Here is a 23,589-nt window from a genome sequence, read left to right on the forward strand (position 1 = left end):
AGAGTATAACTGTTATGAAGACTGAGGAGTACTAGTGTTAACCTAACACACCCTGTGATCAAGGACAGAACAGACTGGAAAGAACAGAACAGGACAGGAAACACAACAAGGAGAAAAAAAGGAAAAATATAACGGGGAAACGGGAAAGACAAACAGAATATGGAGACAACACAAAAAAATAAAACAGGGAAACCCGAAAAAAACAGAACAGTGAGACAGGAAAGAAAAATAGAACAGGGAAATGGGAAGCAAAATTAGAACAGGGGAAACAGAAAAGAAAAACAGAACAGGGGAAAAAAGAAAAATAGAGCAGGGAGACAGAAAATAATGGGAGAGAGATACAGGAAAGAATGGGAGACAGGAAAGAAAAAAAGGGAGAGACAGGAAGAAAAATAAAAGGGCGAGAGGGGAAAGGCTATAAGTACTGAAAACCTGGCTTTTGGTGTCAATATCAGGCAGGTACCAGCCACAACAAATACCTGAATACATGGGTACCAGCTTGAGCTGAAACATTTACCCAACATCCTGGAAGGAATGGTCCCGAATCTGCACACATAAATCACTCCCTACGAACGTAAAAGACTGGGCAGGCGATGCAAAATACCCCCAATTAAAAGTAGGGGCGCCACTGGTACACTAAGAGAAAACACCATAAGTGTCCGGGGCCCAAGACTGTTCAACAGCCTCCCATCAAGCATTAGGGGAATTACCAATAAACCCCTGGCTGCCTTCAAGAGAGAACTGGACAGATACCTAAAGTCAGTGCCTGATCAGCCGGGCTGTTGCTCGTACGTTGGGCTGCGTGCGGCCAGCAGTAACAGCCTAGTTGATCAGCCCCTGATCCACCGGGAGGCCTGGTCATGGACCGGGCCGCGGGGACGTTGATCCCCGGAATAACCTCCAGATAACCAGGTAACTTCCTAGTGACACACTGCCAGAAGTGACATTTTTAAGCGAGACGCCTCCCCCATCCCACATTGAGAGAAAGAAAAGGAAAGAGGAAGGGAGGGAGAAATTAAGCTGAGAGGAATTGGGTAGGTAGGGAGGGAAGAATTAGAGAAGGGAGAAGTAGGTAGGTACGGAGAGAAGTGGATAGGGAGAGAAGTGGGTACAGGAGAATTAGGTAGGTAGTGAGGGTGGGAAGAATTAAGAGGGGTGAGAGGAAGTTATGAATCAGATACACTGATAATACATTGTTGTCACCTCGGGGCAGGGAGAGAAGGATGAGAGGGCAGGGAGAGAAGGATGAGAGGGCAGGGAGAGAAGGATGAGAGGGCAGGGAGAGAAGGATGAGGGGGCAGGGAGAGAAGGATGAGAGGGCAGGGCAGAGAAGGATGAGGGGGCAGGGAGAGCAAGGGATGAGAGGAAGGAGAGAAGGATGAGGCAGGGAGAGAAGGATGGAGAGGAAGGGAGAGAAGGGATGAGGGGGCAGGGAGAGAAGGATGAGAGGGCAAGGAGAGAAGGATGAGGGGGCAGGGGAGAGAAGGATGATGAGAAGGAGGAGAGAAGGGATGAGGAGAAGGCAGGGAGAGAAGGATGAGAGGGCAGGGAGAGAAGGATGAGAGGGCAGGGAGAGAAGGATGAGGGGGCAGGGAGAGAAGGATGAGAGGGCAGGGAGAGAAGGATGAGAGGGCAGGGAGAGAAGGATGAGGGGGCAGGGAGAGAAGGATGAGAGGGCAGGGAGAGAAGGATGAGGGGGCAGGGAGAGAAGGATGAGAGGGCAGGGAGAGAAGGATGAGGGGGCAGGGAGAGAAGGATGAGAGGGCAGGGAGAGAAGGATGAGGGGGCAGGGAGAGAAGGATGAGAGGGCAGGGAGAGAAGGATGAGAGGGCAGGGAGAGAAGGATGCGAGGGCAGGGAAAGAAGGATGAGGGGGCCGCGAGAGAAGCATGAGAGGGCAGGGAGAGAAGGATGAGGGGGCAGGGAGAGAAGGATGAGAGGGCAGGGAGAGAAGGATGAGGGGGCAGGGAGAGAAGGATGAGAGGGCAGGGAGAGAAGGATGAGAGGGCAGGGAGAGAAGGATGAGAGGGCAGGGAGAGAAGGATGAGGGGGCAGGGAGACAAGGATGAGAGGGCAGGGAGAGAATGATGAGGGGGCAGGGAGAGAAGAATGAGAGGGCAGGGAGAGAAGGATGAGAGGGCAGGGAGAGAAGGATGAGAGGGCAGGGAGAGAAGGATGAGAGGGCAGGGAGAGAAGGATGAGAGGGCAGGGAGAGAAGGATGAGAGGGCAGGGAGAGAAGGATGAGAGGGCAGGGAGAGAAGGATGAGAGAGCAGGGAGAGAGGATGAGAGGGCAGGGAGAGAAAGATGAGAGGGCAGGGAGAGAAGGATGAGAGGGCAGGGAGAGAAGGATGAGAGGGCAGGGAGAGAAGGATGAGAGGGCAGGGAGAGAAGGATGAGAGGGAAGGGAGAGAAGGATGAGGGGGCAGGGAGAGATGGATGACGGGGCAGGGAGAGATGGATGAGAGGGCAGGGAGAGAAGGCAGGGAGAGAAGGATGAGAGGGCAGGGAGAGAAGGATGAGAAGGCAGGGAGAGAAGGATGAGAGAGCAGGGAGAGAAGGATGAGAGGGCAGGGAGAGAAGGATGAGGGGGCAGGGAGAGAAGGATGAGGGGGCAGGGAGAGAAGGATGAGGGGGCAGGGAGAGAAGGATGAGAGGGCAGGGAGAGAAGGATGAGAGAAGGATGAGGGGGCAGGGAGAGAAGGATGAGAGGGCAGGGAGAAGGACGAGAGGGCAGGGAGAGAAGGATGAGGGAGCAGGGAGAGAAGGATGAGAGGGCAGGGAGAGAAGGATGAGAGGGCAGTGAGAGAAGGATGAGAGAGCAGGGAGAGAAGGATGAGAGAGCAGGGAGAGAAGGATGAGAGGGCAGGGAGAGAAGGATGAGAGGGCAGGGAAAGAAGGATGAGAGGGCAAGGAGAGAAGGATGAGGGGGCAGGGAGAGAAGGATGAGGGGGCAGGGAGAGAAGGATGAGGGGGCAGGGAGAGAAGGATGAGGGGGCAGGGAGAGAAGGATGAGAGGGCAGGGAGAGAAGGATGAGAGGGCAGGGAGAGAAGGATGAGAGGGCAGGGAGAGAAGGATGAGGGGGCAGGGAGACAAGGATGAGAGGGCAGGAGAGAAGGATGAGGGGGCAGGGAGAGAAGGATGAGAGGGCAGGGAGAGAAGGATGAGAGAAGGATGAGGGGGCTGGGAGAGAAGGATGAGGGGGCAGGGAGAGAAGGATGAGGGGGCAGGGAGAGAAGGATGAGGGAGCAGGGAGAGAAGGATGAGAGGGCAGGGAGAGAAGGATGGGAGAGAAGGATGAGAGCAGTGAGAGAAGGATGAGGGAGCAGGGAGATAAGGATGAGAGGGCAGGGAGAGAAGGATGAGAGGGCAGGGAAAGAAGGATGAGGGGGCAGGGAGAGAAGGATGAGGGGGCAGGGAGAGAAGGATGAGCGGGCAGGGAGAGAAGGATGAGGGGGCCGGGAGAGAAGGATGAGGGGGCAGGGAGAGAAGGATGAGAGGGCAGGGAGAAGGATGAGAGGGCAGGGAGAGAAGAATGAGAGGGCAGGGAGAGAAGGATGAGAGGGCAGGGAGAGAAGAATGAGAGGGCAGGGAGAGAAGAATGAGAGGGCAGGGAGAGAAGAATGAGAGGGCAGGGAGAGAAGGATGAGAGGGCAGGGAGAGAAGGATGAGAGGGCAGGGAGAGAAGGATGAGAGCAGGGAGAAAAGGATGAGAGGGCAGGGAGAGAAGGATGAGAGGGCAGGGAAAGAAGGATGAGGGGCAGGGAGAGATGGATGAGGGGGCAGGGAGAGAAGGATGAGGGGCAGGGAGAGAAGGATGAGGGGGCAGGGAGAGAAGGATGAGGGGGCAGGGAGAGACGGATGAGGGGGCAGGGAGAGAAGGATGAGGGGGCAGGGAGAGAAGGATGAGGGGGCAGGGAGAGAAGGATGAGAGGGCAGGGAGAGAATGGATGACGGGGCAGGGGAGAGATGGATGAGGGGGCAGGGGAGAGATGGATGACGGGGCAAGGAGAGATGGATGACGGGGCAGGGAGAGATGGATGACGGGGCAGGGAGAGATGGATGACGGGGCAGGGAGAGATGGATGACGGGGCAGGGAGAGATGGATGACGGGGCAGGGAGAGATGGATGAGAGGGCAGGGAGAGAAGGCAGGGAGAAGTAAGAGAAGGCAGGGAGAAGGAAGAGAAGGCAGGGAGAGAAGGATGAGAAGGCAGGGAGAGAAAGATGAGGGGGCAGGGAGAGAAAGACGAGAGGGCAGGGAGATAAGGATGAGGGAACAGGGAGAGAAGGATGAGAGAGCAGCGAGTGAAGGATGAGGGGGCAGGGAGAGAAATGAGGGGGCAGGAAGAGAAGGATGAGGGAGAGGGGAGAGAAGGATCAGGGGGCAGGGAGAGAAGGTTGAGGAGGCAGGGAGAGAAGGATGAGGGGGCAGGGAGAGAAGGAGAGGGCAGGGAGAGAAGGATGAGGGAGCAGGGAGAGAAATGAGGGAGCTGGGAGAGAAGGATGAGGGGGCAGAGAGAAGGATGAGGAGGCAGGGAGAAGAAAGAGGAGGCAGGGAGAGAAGAATGAGGGGGCAGGGAGAAAAGGATGAGAGAGCAGGGAGAGAAGGATGAGGGGGCAGGGAGAGAAGGATGAGGGGGCAGGGAGAGAAGGATGAGGGAGCAGGGAGAGAAGGATGAGAGGGCAGGGAGCGAAGGATGCGGGGGCAGGGAGAGAAGGATTAGGGGGCAGGGAGAGAAGGATGATGGGGCAGGGAGAGAAGGATGATGGGGCAGGGAGAGAAGGATGATGGGGCAGGGAGAGAAGGATGATGGGGCAGGGAGAGAAGGATGGGGCAGGGAGAGAAGGATGATGGGGCAGGGAGAGAAGGATAAGGGGGCAGGGAGAGAATGATGAGAGCAGGGAGAGAAGGTTGAGGGAGCAGGGAGAGAAGGTTGAGGGAGCAGGGAGAGAAGGATGAGAGGGCAGAGAGAGAAGGATGAGGGGGGACAGGGAGAAGAGGAATGGGGATGCAGTAGAAATAAAACTGAAAGCTGAAACAGAGACGGGATGGAGAGATAGTAACTATTATTTAAAGGATGGAGGGAAAGGCACTTTTTACCAAGAGGGATGGAGGGAGAGCTAGTTATTACCTACTGTGACCGAGCTCTAACTCTCGAGCCTACCCCTTACCTTACTAATGATTGTGTCGTTTAACTAGGTCACGTCTTCTATATTTTAAAGACTCTTTATCGTCTATGGGGATTCCATCTACGTCACCTCTGTACTCGTTCCTCCTCTCAAGAAGGAGTCTGTCACTGCTTACCCTCACACTCTATGCCCAGGAGTATTTTCTATATCGTAATCATATCACTACACCAGTCCCCTTCCCCTCCGTATTCCAACATAACCAGCATGCATGGCAATAACACTGCTAATTTATGTTACCCTTTTTTTGTAGAGCCTTAAAGAAAAAATCAATGAACTGTAATGAGTGCTAAAATGCACGTCCTATTTAGAATACGGCTTGTATGCGAGAGAAGGTTCACTATAATGATGGTTGATAACTGCATGAAATATTAAACACTGGCGGATCATTCAGGCAGGGAGTGGGAGGCTGAGCCCTGCTTCAGTCAGGCCCAAGACAACGCCAACTCTCACACGTAATACAGAAATCTCCCAGCTAAGGCTAATTGCATCACCTCATGAACGACATCCATCCTGTGTGACGGAGTACGCGGTGTGAACACAGCTTCCATTACCACAGCAAGTTAACAGAACGCTGGCGATACCAGTTTTGTTAAATAAAAGAACCTAGTGAAGAGCAATAGTTATCTAGAAATGATGACACCACAGGTGTAAGATGGACCTGCTGACACAACCTGGAGGAAGACGACGACGAGGAGTTAAGATAAAGAGGAAGAGGGGAGGATGAGTAAGAAGAGGGGAGGATGAGTAAGAAGAGGGAGAGGACGAAGAGGGAGAGGACGAAGAGGAAGAGGGGACGAGGAGTAGGAAGAGGGGGAGAATGAGTAGGAAGAGGAGAATGAGTAGGAATGAGGGGAAGAATGAGTAGGACTGAGGGGAAGAATGAGTAGGAAGAGTGGGAGGACGAGGAGGAAGAGATTTCTTAACATGTTCCTCTCGCTCGCTCCGTCTCCTTGGGATTTGAGTTCGTGCCTGAAACAAGGTAAAAAAAAATACTTTAAAGCTTTCAACTTTGGTAAGGACACCTCTACTTAATTTTTCCTCTAACTTTTTCTAAGAGCCTTTGGAGATGAGAGAGGTCAAATAACACGACGTGAAGGCCAAGTAGTGTCACTCTAGTCTTGAGACAATGCTGGTAAGATTCTCAACTCCTGTCTCCGCGCACGTGTCGTTATTTCGCATGAGAGATTTAAGGAGACGCTAGAGATACGAGGACAGAGTTCTGTTGTAAGATAAACAAAGCACTGAAACAGCGTGGTTATTCAGCGTTTTCAATGCAAAAAGTTGTCTCAGAACAATAAGTAATTACTGGAGAGCATGTAACGCTGAGCGAGTTCTCTCGTGGTTATAAAACTCACTTCCTGGATGCATGGCTGTCGTCTTCCCTCTAACAAACTTTGATCGCAGTTCAGTAAGTCATTCAGCCCCTCTCCCACACATTACTTAGACCCACTCACAAGCCTTAGATATACAGTTAAAAGTAATTCACTCGGCGCCACTCTCACGCACAAAAATTATCCAAGCCACAACAAATGACGATTCACACACAAAAAAAAGGTCAACTGCTACATCCAGGTGACGCACAAGAGAATCTTGAGTGAGAAATTACGTCACAACTGCGAATCTTAGGGAACTATTAGACAAAACAACTGCGTGGCCATGACAGTCATCTCTTGCACCAGAAATAGCAGTCGAGAGCATCATCATCAGCATCTCCAAGAGTCAAATGCATTACAAAAGCAAACGTCTCCTGCAAAGGTAGCAAGAGAAGAGCAGCAGCACTGTCAGTAGCACTCCGCGGGAACATAGACTGAAGCATCAGTAAATGAAAAAAATAAACTCTGCATTAACAGTACGTGAGATGGGAGGACCCACAGGAGCAGACTATAAAAGTATCAACAAAGCTAGGGTCTTGTTCTAGACAGGATGTGATTCACCACCTGTGTTACACCCTCACCTCGGGCATACGCGCACAACTTCAACGCAACAAGAAAAACAAGCTCAGTTACTTAGCAAGAACCCTGCAACCGATTAAGCATTTAAAGAAATCAGTAGATTCAATGGTTCAAGAAGTTAGTATCGGAGCTGAAAGTAAAGATTTGAGTGGATCAAGATAAGCTGCCTGAAACAATTATAACACGATTGTACTGTATTTTTCTCTACACAACCCTACTATCAACACCTGTGCACACCCAGTGTTCCTTACTGGACCTTGGCGCTCATTTCTACATTTCTTATTTATGTGCACATCTCTTAGTCATGTTTACAGCTCATTTTAATGAAAGAGTAAATAATACAAACCAGAATACAGTGACTGGAATAATCCACAACTAAACCACATGTTGTTAATTAAAACCTGAACATTTCATCTTGGAAACAGCAGACAGCAAGTGCCAGAATATCAGGATGTGATGGCTATGAAAGTCGGCGGGCAACCAACAGCAACAGTCAGGCTGAACATACCATACAAATAACACGTACACAGAAATTACTGTTGCCTAATTTCACACAATTCCGCCCCCTCTAACCCTGGAGCAACCCTTCCCATTCTCGGAACGAACCCCATTCCCATAGGCGCTATATGGCCACTACAGATTTAGCGCTTCCCAATATAAATGATAATGACAATACTACTACTACTACTACTAATAATAATAATAATAATAATAATAATAATAATAATATTTTGTAATAATATTTTCCAGCATAATGTTGGTACAATGAGGACCCAGGCAGCCACCTTCCACAGCTGGGTCATAACCTCCTCTAAATTCTAAATCAAAATCATCTGACAGATGAATGCAGGGTGACAGTGGAACACTGCTGCTGCTCACTGGCATTCCCCAAGTCATTCCTGACTGCTTAACGTCCCATGGCATTCCATGATAAGCTGAATGTCCGCTCGAGTGAGAGTGAGAGTGAGAGCGAGAGAGAGAGAGAGAGAGAGAGAGAGAGAGAGAGAGAGAGAGAGAGAAAGGGAGGTTAGTTACAATTTGTGTACTCGCCTATTTGTACTCACCTATTTGTGGTTGCAGGGGTCGAGTCCTAGCTCCTGGCCCCGCCTCTTCACCGGTTGCTACTGGGCCCTCTCTCTCCCCGCTCCATGAGCTTTATCAAACCTCGTCTTAAAACTGTGTATGGTTCCTGCCTCCACTACGTCATTTTCTAGGCTATTCCACTGCCTTACAACTCTATGACTGAAGAAATACTTCCTAATATCTCTCTGACTCATTTGTGTCTTCAACTTCCAATTGTGGCCTCTTGTTTCTGTGTCCCCTCCCTGGAACATCCTGTCTTTGTCCACCTTGTATATTCCACGCAGCATTTTATATGTCGTTATCATGTCTCCCCTGGCCCTCCTGTCCTCCAGTGTCGTCAGGCCGATTTCCCTTAATCTTGTGTGTGTGTGTGTGTGTGTGTGTGTGTGTGTGTGTGTGTGTGTGTGTGTGTGTGTGTGTGTGTGTGTGTGTGTGTGTGTGTGAATGTGTGTGTGACTGTGTGTGTGAATGTGTGTGTGTGAATGTGTGTGTGTGAATGTGTGTGTGTGAATGTGTGTGTGTGTGAATGTGTGTGTGTGAATGTGTGTGTGAATGTGTGTGTGAATGTGTGTGTGTGAATGTGTGTGTGAATGTGTGTGTGAATGTGTGTGTGTGAATGTGTGTGTGAATGTGTGTGTGTGAATGTGTGTGTGTGAATGTGTGTGTGAATGTGTGTGTGAATGTGTGTGTGTGAATGTGTGTGTGTGTGTGTGAATGTGTGTGTGTGTGTGTGTGTGTGAATGTGTGTGTGTGTGTGAATGTGTGTGTGTGTGTGGTGTGTGTGTGTGTGTGTGTGTGTGTGTGTGTGTGTGTGTGTGATAGTGTGAAAGTGTGAATGTGTGTGTGTGTGTGTGTGTGTGTGTGTGTGTGTGTGTGTGTGTGTGTGTGTGAATGTGTGTGTGAATGTGTGTGTGTGAATGTGTGTGAATGTGTGTGAATGTGTGTGTGAATGTGTGTGAATGTGTGTGTGTGTGAATATGTGTGTGTGTGTGTGTGTGTGTGTGGATGTGAGTGTGTGAATGTGTGTGTGTGTATGTGTGTGTGTGTGTGTGTGTGTGTGTGTGTGTGTGTGTGTGTGTGTGTGTGTGTGTCTGTGTGTGTGAATGTGTCTGTGTGTGTGAATGTACTCACCTAGTTGAGGTTGCGGGGGTCGAGTCCGAGCTCCTGTGTGTGAATGTGTGTGAATGTGTGTGAATGCGTGTGTGTGAATGTGTGTGAATGTGTGTGTGTGAATGTGTGTGTGTGAATGTGTGGTGTGAATGTGTGTGTGTGAATGTGAGTGAATTAATGTGATTGAATGAGAGTGAACGTGAGTGTGTGAATTTGAGTGTGAGTGAATATGTGCTTACGTTTTTGGATGACGTTTACATTCTGTATATTTCTCTCATGTTCTTTAATACCCTATACACTGACAGAACGTTTATTTCTTCTTTAATATCCTCATCATCCGTGTTCTGTAATGTTCTGAAAATCAGCCTGAACCGTTCTTCATTACGTTAAAAATGCACACTGAACAGGTTAATGTTTTAACACTGAACATTTACTTGGCAAGTTTTAATACGCTTAACATTCATCTGCCTTGTTTTAATACAGTAAAAGAGTATCCTCTTGTAACACTAAGAGGATACCGTTTCAATACAGTGCCCGCGCCGATGACTATTTAATAAACATTCACGTACTGTTCACAACAATCCGTATCGTTCATGCTAAGCCGTTCTTTACCACGCAGAACGCCCATTCCTCACTGCTAACATCACCTACACACGCAAGCGCTGTTTCCCACTTCCCTTCTCCTCCTCACCCACTAACACAGGTGAAGAGACGCTTCAACTCTCAACCAAAAAGTCCAGGTCCACGGGCTCGATTTCCGAGCCGCCGCCGAATACAAAGCTTCGTTATATCACTTCGTTATATCACCTAATAAAATCAGACGCCTTTACGCTAGCTGACTGTTTTGCATAGAATCTGTAAATTACATTATTATTATATTCAGGAGGAAGCGGTGAACCTGTAGATGCTAAGGCAGCTCCAGCTATGTCAGCTACTCACGTCCACCTGAACTGCGACTCTGTAATCCTGACTTGTAATTAACTTCAAAGGGGCAACGAAGTGTGAATTCCTGTCACCCCCCTCCCCCCCACACACACAAATAATTGAATTCTGCCACAGAAACGGATCGCTAATTTTACACCCCATACTGATGATGTGGGTCCCGCCCACCTGTGATGATGTCTAAGTGCTGCATCTCTCTTCTGGCTCCACTGTACATGTCTCCATCCTCGTGTATCTGATTTAATGTAATTAAGGCTGAGAGATTGTACACCAATCAAGGCTAAGGGACTGAACACCTATTATGCCTAAGGGATTAAATACATATCATGGCTAAAAATTAAATACCTATCAAGGATAAGGAACTAAACACACATCAAAGATAAGGAATTGTACACATTTTGTAAAGGCCAAGGGACTGAATCTCTCTCAAGGCTGAGAGCCTATTACTTCTTCCCGTGTCTCCGGTACAGACTCTCAAGTACTGGATTGAGAAAGCTACTAGCAGGCGAAACGTCTTCACAAATAAAGATACCCGTGTAACGTCAGTACTTGCTTAGGTGCAGAATACATGTGTGTGAAACGTTAGTTTTAGCTTTAATTAGAATGAGTTTCGCTCAGTTGGAACCTTATCAATGAACTGATTATATGAACTGCAAAACAAAATTTATTTCGTATTTTTTACTTTTTTTTAATGGAATTTAGGAAATTCATTTTTTTTCAACTGAAATTAAGTTACGAGGTGTATGGAAGTTTGTGATGAGCGAAATGAATCCCAATAAACGTTTCCTAAGGCTGCACACAGGTGTATTTTAAATATCTGTCGGTTAGGTTAGGTAAGATGTCAGGGAAACAGGACAAGTGTTTCCTGACGCGGGTCTTAGTAATGACCCGCAGTCGGACCCTTTGGTCATCTGACCGAGGCCTTCGCTGGCTTACCCCTCCACCCATTTAAAAATTATGGTTGTGATTATAACCAGTTTGGTTAGTCTTTGTTACGAACCTAGTGCGTTACACTGTATCAGTCATGCGTTATACACAGACGTCTGCAAACGGCTTATACGGCAACGATCATTTCGTCAAACAAGCCGAGCGTTTATTACTGCTATAACTCAAATAAAATGACCGAGAAATCACTAATTCCATATCTTACTTGTACTAACTAAAGTTAGGCTGCCTTAATCACGATCTAGTGTGTTGATAATAACACTAACTAAATTTAGGGTGACCTAAATACGATCTACTAGTGTTTGGGTGCTGGAACATAGACTCAACATCATAAAATAACTCAGCAAACGGGGGTTCGAAAACAACTAAAACTGGCACCAAAAAACAGCGTGATGCCAACGCTAACTGCCTGGCTGATCAGGCTATCAACTAGGACTGATCTCAGACCCGGTCGCAGGGACGATGACCTTTGGATTCTAGGTAGAAAGCCACGAAGGCAGGCAAACTGTCGATAGTGCCAAAAGGCTATGAAATTTACACACAATTATACATTATTATTATTATTATTATAAAAGGAAAGCGTGCATTATAAATGTTATACAATGCCTACTTATACAGTTTCCGTGTTATAATCGATTATTTTCGACTGAAGAAGTCTACTGCGCAGACGAAACTGATTCTTTATTTCCAAGTACTGCATGTGTGTGTCCTCACTCTTCAAATATGGCGTATTGAGGAAATCCGGGAGTGAAGGAGTTTATACAGAGTGAAGTGTGTGTAATGCGGGTAGTGTTACAGTAGTGCTCACTCAGAGCGTCAAGACACGTTCTTTCTCATACACTTGCGTGTTGATGGACCTCTTACCTCCACCACTTTCATCACCCGTACTCCTGCGCCACCTACCTCACTCATGTTCTTGTCATCCCCTTCTCTATCTTGTTCTCGTTCGATCCTAGTAATATCAATCAATCTCTCAATCAATCTCTAAATCTATCTCTCTAACAGTTACGAAACATACGAGCCACTTCACTTGTGACGTTGAAAGCCCTAACACATCACACTCCACAGACTACACAATGGAATATACATTACCTACTGACCTGTCTTTGTAACCACTAATCAAATATAAGTCTGTTTATCAGGGAGAAAACTGACAGGTCTCAAGCCTACGACAAGCCGTTACGTATATTTTTTTTTTTTTTAGAAAAATTGGATACATCAGCAGTGTGCTGATGTATCCAATGTTACAAGTTTATATACTTAGTATAAGCTAACAATATAAACTTGTGACATTCCATCACGAAGGATGGGTTACATACGTAATGTTGAATTCTGTCAGCCTGAGATGGGAAATTTCAGTAGAGCAATGAGGATATGTACAGTACAAGAGGGCCCCGCTTATACAGCAGGTTGTTCTGAGGTACTGCTGTAAAGCTAAAATACCTGCAAAGTGAAACAACCTTTTTCTTCACTTTCGAATGTATATAAAAACTTGGTATGTTTATATTATCATATATTAAGTGGGCAATAGAGCTAAGCCTAAAAAAAATGCATATACAATACCCACATTACTTACCTGAACACATTTTCGTCCATAGCTTACAGTGATTGGTGAACATATTTAATATAGGAAGTCTGAATATATGAAGAATGGGTATAATTGAAAACAGCTGCATTAGTGAAATGCTGTAAAGCGAGGCCTGTCTGTATTCCATTAAAGGCTCATCAGCTACGGCAGCTTCAAAACGGTGCGGCACTATGACATGGTCGAGGCAAGACAGTCTACAGACACTTAAGAGTGGGGTAGCCGATGGCCGTATGACGTTAGTTTTATGTATTTCCTAGGCCTTTAGCAAATTCGTGTGCCGCTGTGGACGGTTGTGTATACATACCTATGTATCTGTATATCTATACCAAAAAAGTCTACAGGTATATATAATATATATATACAAATGGCTTCGGGAAGAAACCCAAATATTTTTCCTCTAAGCCTTTTTATTCACTTCTCCGAGGCTAAGAATCCCACAATTTGCGCTAGAGGTGGACCCCCCCCCCCTTTTTTTTATTCGCCGGTATTCTCCCGGCCCGGGTCTTTTCCAAGTAGTTTTTTTATTACATACTGACTGAATAGTTTAATGCAAGCGAGTCTTTCACACAACTATACCTCTCTAACACTCGTTTACTAACACATTAACTAATCTATTCTCCTGCATAACTTTCCGCGAAAGCTCCAAATATTGCATGGACGTAAACAATGAGGCAGGAATATATTAGAGGAAGTGCGAGATAAGCTTCTTTATCATTGATTAATTAGAACAGTGTGCTCAGTGACTTGATCACTCAAACGATGTTTACACAAGTGCAGGAAGCCAACTGAGAGACACGCACAAGTGTTTGTAGCTGTATAAATGTGCAATGAAGCCAAACTTAAGAAAATCGATTAACATATACAGATGCGTACGACCACAACAAAGAACAAATCACAAGAGCTGTGCGCGAGTTTGAATAAGGTGGGAAGACAACTGATTTTTTTTTTTATTTTAAAGGTTACCAAGGGGAATTGCCAATAGGCCCCTGTTGCCTTCAAAAGGGAGCTGGACACATTACTAAAGTCGGTGCCAGATTAGCCGGGCTGTGGTTCGTACGTTGGACTCCGTACAGCCAGCAGTAACAGCCTGGCTGATCAGGCCCTGATCCACCGGAAGGCCTGGTCGTGGACCGGGCCACGGGGGCGTTAATCCCCGGAATACCCTCCAGGTAAACTCCAGGTATCAACAAAAACAAAAATTTCTCCTATTTGTATTAGGAAGAAACCGCTACAAAAAAAAAATCAGGTGGGTACACTGAATAAAGACAGATAATCATTCATTAAACTGATTATTCCACAATGCCTTCATGAGAGAGCAAGGGACAATGCCACAAGTCGTTTCCACTGGCCATACTATTTTTGAGACATTAAAACCGCCTACAAGAAAAATACACACTTACATATGTTGCCGTTTACAGACTACTGCTGTTAGCAAGAGTCCCGCAGATGCACCCAGCCATCAGGTACTCTCAAGACAAAAATAATTATAACCTTAATTTTTGAAGGGTGGACCGGTAAGCTAGTGGAAGGCCTCGGTCAGATGACCAAAAGCTCCAGTGGCGGGTCATCTTATGACTAAGACCACGTCAGAAAACACTTCTATTTACTTACAAATCTTACCTGGAGGTTATTCCGGGGATCAACGCCCCCGCGGCCCGGTCCATGACCAGGCCTCCCGATGGATCAGGGTCTGATCAACTAGGCTGTTACTGCTGGCCGCACGCAGTCCAACGTACGAGCCACAGCCCGGCTGATCCGGCACTGATTTTAGGTATCTGTCGAGCTCTCTTGAAGGCAGCCAGGGGTTTATTGGTAATTCCCCTAATGCTTGATGGGAGGCTGTTGAACAGTCTTGGGCCCCGGACACTTATGGTGTTTTCCCTTAGTGTACCAATGGCGCCCCTACTTTTTATTGGGGGCATTTTGCATCGCCTGCCCAGTCTTCTACTTTCGTAGGGAGTGATTTCTGTGTGCAGATTTGGGATCATTCCTTCCAAGATTTTCCAAGTGTAGATTATGATATATCTCTCCCTCCTGCGTTCCAATGAGTACAAGTCAAGTGCTTCCAAGCGTTCCCAGTAGTTAAGGTGCTTGACAGAACTTATACGTACAGTAAAGGATCTCTGTACACTCTCTAGATCTGCGATTTCAGGAGAAATTGTATGAATAGGATACAGGTGTAACACTTGGTTATCTCGAGTGTTACGTATGCTTGAATGCGAATGAAGACACCTGCTACGCAGGTAAGTTGCGTTTAGCAAGAGCGAGATAGTAGAGGAAGTAATTTAGAGGTCATCAGTCCCTCAGCCTGGATGGTGCGTCAGTCCCTCCATTAATATGGAATTAGACCATTATCTAATGAAATGCTTCAATAGCTAGGATGTAATGGTTTTGTCGAACTGTGTGTTACTAGAAGCGACAGCCTAGCGGACAAGGAAGTCTTTCCACTATCAATTGTCAAAACACACACGCTGCCTCACCACGGCAGGAGCCATAATAGGATATTAGAAGTGTAATTGCAGATGGAAATACCAGACCCGCTCTGCCTCCTCGATGTCCCTCCCTCCGTCATATCCTGTGTATAAAAAAATGCCTAGTTCAGAGTTTGTGTGTTAACTCCATTACAAGCTGTAAGTAATCAAGTTTTAGGTATGTGTGTACCTAATGATAATTAATAACTCTTACACACACACACACACACACACACACACACACACACACACACACACACACACACACACACACACACACACCGGTGAAGAGGCGGGGCCAGGAGCTAGGACTCGACCCCTGCAACCACAAATAGGTGAGTACAAATAGGTGAGTACACACACACACACACACACTCCATGGGTCCTGAGAGAGGGAGCAGAGGCGCTATGTGTACCCCTAACAACAATATTCAATACATCTATCGAAACAGGGAGATTGCCTAAGGCATGGAAGACAGCAAATTTAGTCCCAATCTTTAAAAAAGGAGACAGACATGAAGCACTAAACTACAGACCAGTGTCACTGACATGTATAGTATGCAAAGTCACGGAGAAGATTGTCAGGAGAAGACTGGTGGAAAACCTAGAAAGGAATGATCTCATCAACAGCACCCAACATGGTTTCAGGGACGGGAAATCCTGTGTCACAAACCTACTGGAGTTCTATGACAAGGTGACAGCAGTAAGACAAGAGAGAGAGAGGTGGGTGGATTGCATTTTCTTGGACTGCAAGAAGGCGTTTGACACAGTACCACACAAGAGATTAGTGCAAAAACTGGAGGACCAAGCAGGGATAACAGGGAAGGCACTACAATGGATCAGGGAATAATTGTCAGGAAGACAGCAGCGAGTAATGGTTCGTGGCGAGGTGTCAGAGTGGGCACCTGTGACCAGCAGGGTCCCACAGGGGTCAGTCCTAGGACCAGTGCTGTTTCTGGTATTTGTGAACGACATGACAGAAGGAATAAACTCTGAGGTGTCACTGTTTGCAGATGACGTGAAGTTGATGAGAAGAATTTATTCGATCGAAGACCAGGCAGAACTACAAAGGGATCTGGACAGGCTGCAGACCTGGTCCAGCAATTGGCTCCTGGAGTTCAATCCCACCAAGTGCAAAGTCATAAAGATTGGGGAAGGGCAAAGAAGACCGCAGACGGAGTACAGTCTAGGGGGCCAGAGACTGCAAACCTCACTCAAGGAAAAAGATCTTGGGGTGAATATAACACCAGGCACATCTCCTGAAGCGCACATCAACCAAATAACTCATGCAGCATATGGGCGCCTGGCAAACCTCAGAACAGCATTCCGACATCTTAATAAGGAGTCGTTCAGGACCCTGTACACCGTGTACGTTAGGCCCATATTGGAGTATGCGGCACCAGTTTGGAACCCACACCTAGCCAAGCACGTAAAGAAACTAGAGAAAGTGCAAAGGTTTGCAACAAGACTAGTCCCAGAGCTAAGAGGTATGTCCTACGAGGAGAGGTTAAGGGAAATCAACCTGACGACATTGGAGGACAGGAGAGATAGGGGGGACATGATAACGACTTACAAAATACTGAGAGGAACTGACAAGGTGGACAAAGACAGGATGTTCCAGAGACTGGACACAGCAACAAGGGGACACAGTTGGAAACTGAAGACAGATGAATCACAGGGATGTTAGGAAGTATTTCTTCAGCCACAGAGTAGTCAGTAAGTGGAATAGTTTGGGAAGAGATGTAGTGGAGGCGGGATCCATACATAGCTTTAAGCAGAGGTATGATAAAGCTCACGGTTCAGGGAGAGTGACCTAGTGGCGACCAGTGAAGAGGCGGGGCCAAGAGCTTGGACTCGACCCCTGCAACCTCAGCTAGGTGAGTACAGCTAGGTGAGTACACACAATTTTTCTATATGAAAAAAAACACCGGCACATCACCGTTAAGACCAGTAGCAGAACATTAGCATATGAAGGCAAGAAGGATCCTCGCAGGTACCATGGAAGATGAGAACCAGGAAATGAAGGGAAAGAAACGGAAGAGAGAGGCAGAAGCAAGAGAGAGGAGGCAGAAGCAAGAGAGAAGAGGCAAAAGCTAGAGAGAAGATGCAGAAGCTAGAGAGAAGAGGCAGAAGCTAGAGAAAAGAGGCAGAAGCTAGAGAGAAGAGGCAGAAGCTAGAGAGAAGAGGCAGAAGCAAGAGAGAAGATGCAGAAGCTAGAGAGAAGAGGCAGAAGCAAGAGAGAAGATGCAGAAGCTAGAGAGAAGAGGCAGAAGCAAGAGAGAAGAGGCAGAAGCTAGAGAGAAGTGGCAGAAGCAAGAGAGAAGATGCAGAAGCTAGAGAGAAGAGGCAGAAGCAAGAGAGAAGAGGCAGAAGCAAGAGAGAAGATGCAGAAGCTAGAGAGAAGATGCAGAAGCTAGAGAGAAGATGCAGAAGCTAGAGAGAAGAGGCAGAAGCAAGAGAGAAGAGGCAGAAGCTAGAGAGAAGAGGCAGAAGCTAGAGAGAAGAGGCAGAAGCTAGAGAGAAGAGGCAGAAGCTAGAGAGAAGAGGCAGAAGCTAGAGAGAAGATGCAGAAGCTAGAGAGAAGATGCAGAAGCTAGAGAGAAGATGCAGAAGCTAGAGAGAAGAGGCAGAAGCTAGAGAGAAGATGCAGAAGCTAGAGAGAAGAGGCAGAAGCAAGAGAGAAGAGGCAGAAGCTAGAGAGAAGAGGCAGAAGCAAGAGAGAAGAGGCAGAAGCAAGAGAGAAGAGGCAGAAGCTAGAGAGAAGATGCAGAAGCTAGAGAGAAGAGGCAGAAGCTAGAGAGAAGAGGCAGAAGCTAGAGAGAAGATGCAGAAGCTAGAGAGAAGAGGCAGAAGCTAGAGAGAAGAGGCAGAAGCAAGAGAGAAGATGCAGAAGCTAGAGAGAAGAGGCAGAAGCTAGAGAGAAGATGCAGAAGCTAGAGAGAAGAGGCAGAAGCTAGAGAAGATGCAGAAGCTAGAGAGAAGAGGCAGAAGAACGAGAGAAGAGGCAGAAGCGAGAGAAGAGGCAGAAGAACGAGAGAAGAGGCAGAAGCGAGAGAAGAGGCAGAAGCAAGAGAGAAGAGGCAGAAGCTAGAGAGAAGATGCAGAAGCAAGAGAGAAGAGGCAGAAGCTAGAGAGAAGAGGCAGAAGCTAGAGAGAAGAGGCAGAAGAACGAGAGAAGAGGCAGAAGCTAGAGAGAAGATGCAGAAGCTAGAGAGAAGATGCAGAAGCTAGAGAGAAGAGGCAGAAGAACGAGAGAAGAGGCAGAAGCGAGAGAGAAGATGCAGAAGCTAGAGAGAAGAGGCAGAAGCGAGAGAGAAGAGGCAGAAGCTAGAGAGAAGAGGCAGAAGCTAGAGAGAAGAGGCAGAAGCAAGAGAGAAGAGGCAGAAGCTAGAGAGAAGAGGCAGAAGCTAGAGAAGATGCAGAAGCTAGAGAGAAGATGCAGAAGCTAGAGAGAAGAGGCAGAAGCGAGAGAGAAGAGGCAGAAGCTAGAGAGAAGAGGCAGAAGCAAGAGAGAAGAGGCAGAAGCTAGAGAGAAGAGGCAGAAGCTAGAGAAGATGCAGAAGCTAGAGAGAAGAGGCAGAAGCTAGAGAGAAGAGGCAGAAGCAAGAGAGAAGATGCAGAAGCTAGAGAGAAGATGCAGAAGCTAGAGAGAAGAGGCAGAAGCTAGAGAGAAGATGCAGAAGCTAGAGAGAAGATGCAGAAGCTAGAGAGAAGAGGCAGAAGCTAGAGAGAAGAGGCAGAAGCTAGAGAGAAGAGGCAGAAGCTAGAGAGAATAGGCAGAAGCAAGAGAGAAGAGGCAGAAGCAAGAGAGAAGAGGCAGAAGCAAGAGAGAAGAGGCAGAAGCAAGAGAGAAGAGGCAGAAGCGAGAGAGAAGAGGCAGAAGCGAGAGAGAAGAGGCAGAAGCGAGAGAGAAGAGGCAGAAGCTAGAGAGAAGAGGCAGAAGCTAGAGAGAAGAGGCAGAATAAAGGAAGAGACAATAGGAAAGATATCCGAGAAAGGACGGACAGAGAGAAAAGATGAAAGGAAACGGGAGGAAAGTATTAAATACGGTACATCGGTACCTTATAATAAGGCTATCGGGAAGACATCCATGCAAATGAATAAGCAGTGTCCACAAAGATGAGAAAATACTAAGCGCACTTACTACTATGCCGAAGTGAACCTCTTGCCGAGACATTTCACACAACAAAATACAGAATGAAGAATCTAATAAACATCACTCAAACAGAATCACTGCTAAGGCTTACACTGTATATACTACTATTAAGCGCAGTATGCCAGCACAGGACTGATGTATCGAAAGAAAATCCCAAATCGTTTAACAGAATATCTTTCAAATTCCAAGAGCAGAACATTAGGTTTACACACAACCTAGTGCTAACACTTCTCTCAGACTATGTTCAAACATAACAAGGTGAAGGAACGAAGTCCACATTGACAGTACTGAGTGTGTGAAACGTAAGCATGGATACTCTGAACATCCAGATTGACGACCCTTCCTCGCAGACGTTATGTTCAATAATGGTTAAAAATGATCGGTCCACAAACTGCACATGGACTGCAGACACGACAATGCTCATAAGTTCAAAGTTATAAAATTACACTGTAAAGTGTTTGCATGCGAGTATGTTAATTACGACAGCGACTACTCGCCCCCCCCCCCCCCCCCCCATCAGGAGCAAACCGTCAAATGTTGAACTAATGGGGAGGAAAAGGGTAAGGGGTAGAAGGTTATATCTGGCAGTTCGCCAACTCGTAGCCACGCCCACCGCTCGTTATTCAAGTAGTTAAGTGTAAGGCGGCAACGAGCGCCTCCATCTGCTCAGTATCAAACCTATCATTCATATTAAAAATTGTAAATACAAAAACCAAGATGGGTTTTTACAACAGACGTATCCTCTACAATGTAGAGGATACGTCTGTTGGATGTAGAGTCTACATCCATCTGAAACCTATCTGACAAACGTCATATGTTACAAATGTACGTTACACGTACCACCCTGCAAGGAGTGTAGTGAGGGACCATGCCACCCTGCAAGGTGGGTAATGATGGGACATGCCACCCTGCAAGGTGGGTAGTGAGGGACCATGCCACCCTGCAAGGTGGGTAATGATGGGACATGCCACCCTGCAAGGTGGGTAATGATGGGACATGCCACCCTGTAAGGTGGGTAATGATGGGACATGCCACCCTGCAAGGTGGGTAATGATGGGACATGCCACCCTGCAAGGTGGGTAATGATGGGACATGCCACCCTGCAAGGTGGGTAGTGAGGGACCATACCATCCTGCAAGGAGTGTAGTGAGGAACCATACCACCCTGCAAGGAGTGTAGTGAGGGACCATACCACCCTGCAAGGAGTGTAGTGAGACCATACCACCCTGCAAGGTGGGTAGTGAGGGACCATACCACCCTGCAAGGTGGGTAGTGAGGGACCATACCACCCTGCAAGGTGGGTAATGAAGGGACATGCCACCCTGCAAGGTGGGTAGTGAAGGGACATACCACCCTGCAAGGTGGGTTGTGAGGGGGACATCACCATACAGACAGAGTGCAATGAAGGATCCTATGGTGATGGTGGTGAGACAACGTAACACCAGGCAGGGAGGATAGAGGGGGGGGGGCATACCATACCACCCCTCCGCCTCAAAACGACCTCAAGGGCGAGGGTGAATGGCAGTGGACCTTGAACTGTGGCAGTGAGGCATGTCTCAGGGGAGGTCCCTCAAGTCATGTAGCTATTACTCTCCCTCTCTGTGTATGTATGTCTCTGTGCGTGAGTACATGTGTGAGCGTGCACTTGCATGATAGAGAGCACAACAAAAAAAAAAATACGACCACAAACAAAGGAGAATCACACACCACCACAATGCCGTGCCAGAGAAAATGCAAAGTGAACATATCGACCAACATGTACATAAATAAATAGGAATAATGCATAATTTTCCATGGCAGATGAGCTGCATGGATACAGCAAGGAGGAGTAAGTACAAGACGAAGTGGAAACAGGAGGAAGAAAAGGCGGAACAGAAAGGGAAGGGAAAAAGAGAACATAAAAAGAAAACAGTTATTAGGAAATGAATGTAATTTTCACAGGGTTCCAAGGGTTTCGAATTAATTTGATCTATTCTGTGGTTGGTAGATAAGACACATAGGCAACAGTTAGGCAACTTTATTCCGAAACGTTTCTCCTATACAGTAGGCTTCTTCAGTCGAGTACAGAAAGTAGGCAGGAACAGTAGAGATGTGAAGACGATGTAATCAGTCCATCACCCTTGAAGTCGTAGATTTGAGGTTAAGGGTGATGAACTGATTACATCGTCTTCACATCTCTACTGCTCCTGCCTACTTTCTGTACTCTACTGAAGAAGCCTACTGTGTAGGCGAAACGTTTCGGAATAAAGTTGCCTAAATGTTGACTATGTGTCTTACCTACCAACCTGTCGGTATTGTATACCATTTGATATTCACTTGATCTATTCTGTAAGTTGCAGAGCAGATCGAATATTATATCCTCTCTGGAGCTCGACATACAAGCTTTCACTCGAGGAAGAGACTACTACCCTGATCCACCGGGAGGCCTGGTCGTGAACCGGGCCGCGGGGGCGTTGATCCCCGGAATAACCTCCAGGTGCCCCTCTTCACCATGAAGCACTTTTATTCAATGCATACCTCTGATCAGTTTCCAGGGTTCCTATCACACCTTCTAAGGTTCCCGTTACCTGTACATCATCTTTCACTAGCCTATTTCCTCCGTGTAATGGAAAACGGGAATAAATAAAGGGGATGTAAAGAGCGTGCTGAAAATTTCCAGCCAAGACAGGACTCTCAGCAATGGTTTCAAGTTGGAAAAATTCAGATTCAGGAAGGATATAGGAAAGCACTGGTTTGGTAATAGAGTTGTGGATGAGTGGAACAAACTCCCGAGTACAGTTATTGAGGCTAAAATGTTGTGTAGTTTTAAAAATAGGTTAGATAAATACATGAGTGGGTGTGGGTGGGTGCGAGTTGGACCTGACTAGCTTGTGCTGCTGGGTCTGGTGCCGTGCCCCTTCTTTGAGCGGAGGTGACCAGACTGGGTGGGTCATTGGGCTTATCCAGGGGGGGGGGACATGGATCTGCTCGGCATGGGTCAGTAGGCCTATTGCAGTGTTCTTTCTTTCTTGTGTCAGTTTTTTTTTTCACTATTTAGCCTCTTATCTCATTTCTACTATGTTCTTTATAGTTGTATTTATTAGTGGTTCCGGGGATTATCGCCCTGGCGGCCGACCTCAGACCAGGCCTTCAAAACTGAAGAGGATATATTACAATAATCTGAGCTACATATATTAAGAATCACAGTTAAGCTAAGTATCTGCACCTCTCCTTCCCACAATATTTAAGTCTCCGCACTGTCGCTTGATCTTCAGATAGTTCCTGACTATGGAACTGAACTTCACCGGGCTGAGGGACTGACAACCTCAAATTCTACGACTTCAAGGGTGATGGACTGATTACATCTTCACATCTCTACTGTTCCTGCCTACTTTCTGTATTCCGCTGAAGAAGCCTACTGTGAAGGCGAAACGTTTCGGAATAAAGTTGCCTAACTGTTGCCTATGTGTCTTACCTACCAAGATAAGTATCTGTAATCTCCTCCCTCGGCTCTTTTTCTACGTCTGCAGCCTCGCAAACTGTCATGGCTGTCGCTTATATTATCTGGTCTTTTTCCCACATTTATCCTTGCTTCTGCTTCTTTTATCATCTTCCGTGAAACCAATTTTCATGTTATTAAAGAATTTAGAGTTACAATACCGTGGCTGCAACAATTCGTCCAAAATTCGTACTTAAGTAAATTTTTTGATGTGATGCTCTACGTCAATTTCTTGACGCTACCTTTCTCCTAAATGCAATTTTCTTTATTTTAAATTAGACTGGAGCAATATAATTTTGGGGTTTGAAACCCAAAATAAAAGCAATTACAAACAGAGGCTGGCATATGTCTAGCCGAGAAAATGGGAAACGTTTAATTCTGAACGTGCATACTTCAAAGAGCGAGAAATGGTGAATCCTAGTCGCCTGCCTACCTTGATATGCCGTTAACTGTTCTAGCCACTAATTTTACAAGCTAGTCATATTATGATCACTGCCTTCTGCCCTCATCGGTCGTCACTCCATCTAGTGTCACCGACTATCCTACACTAATCTCATGATTTCACCCAAACTGGAGCCCTGACAACTCAAGTCTTCACTACAGTTAGTGTCTAATCTCTTATTGTAAACTATATTGTTGGTTACCCTCGGCTACGCATCTCACTTCTGGTTTCT

General features: G+C 46.9%; 1 protein-coding gene across 15 annotated transcripts in view; it reads right to left on the minus strand.

The window, feature by feature from the left end:
• Positions 1-23,589, minus strand: part of dlg1 (discs large 1) — a 1,301,051-nt gene that overhangs the window by 204,326 nt on the left and 1,073,136 nt on the right. The gene's annotated exons all lie outside the window — the stretch shown is intronic.

Source organism: Cherax quadricarinatus, chromosome 52 (genome assembly GCF_038502225.1).
Source record: "Cherax quadricarinatus isolate ZL_2023a chromosome 52, ASM3850222v1, whole genome shotgun sequence".
Taxonomy (NCBI): Eukaryota; Metazoa; Arthropoda; class Malacostraca; order Decapoda; family Parastacidae; genus Cherax; species Cherax quadricarinatus.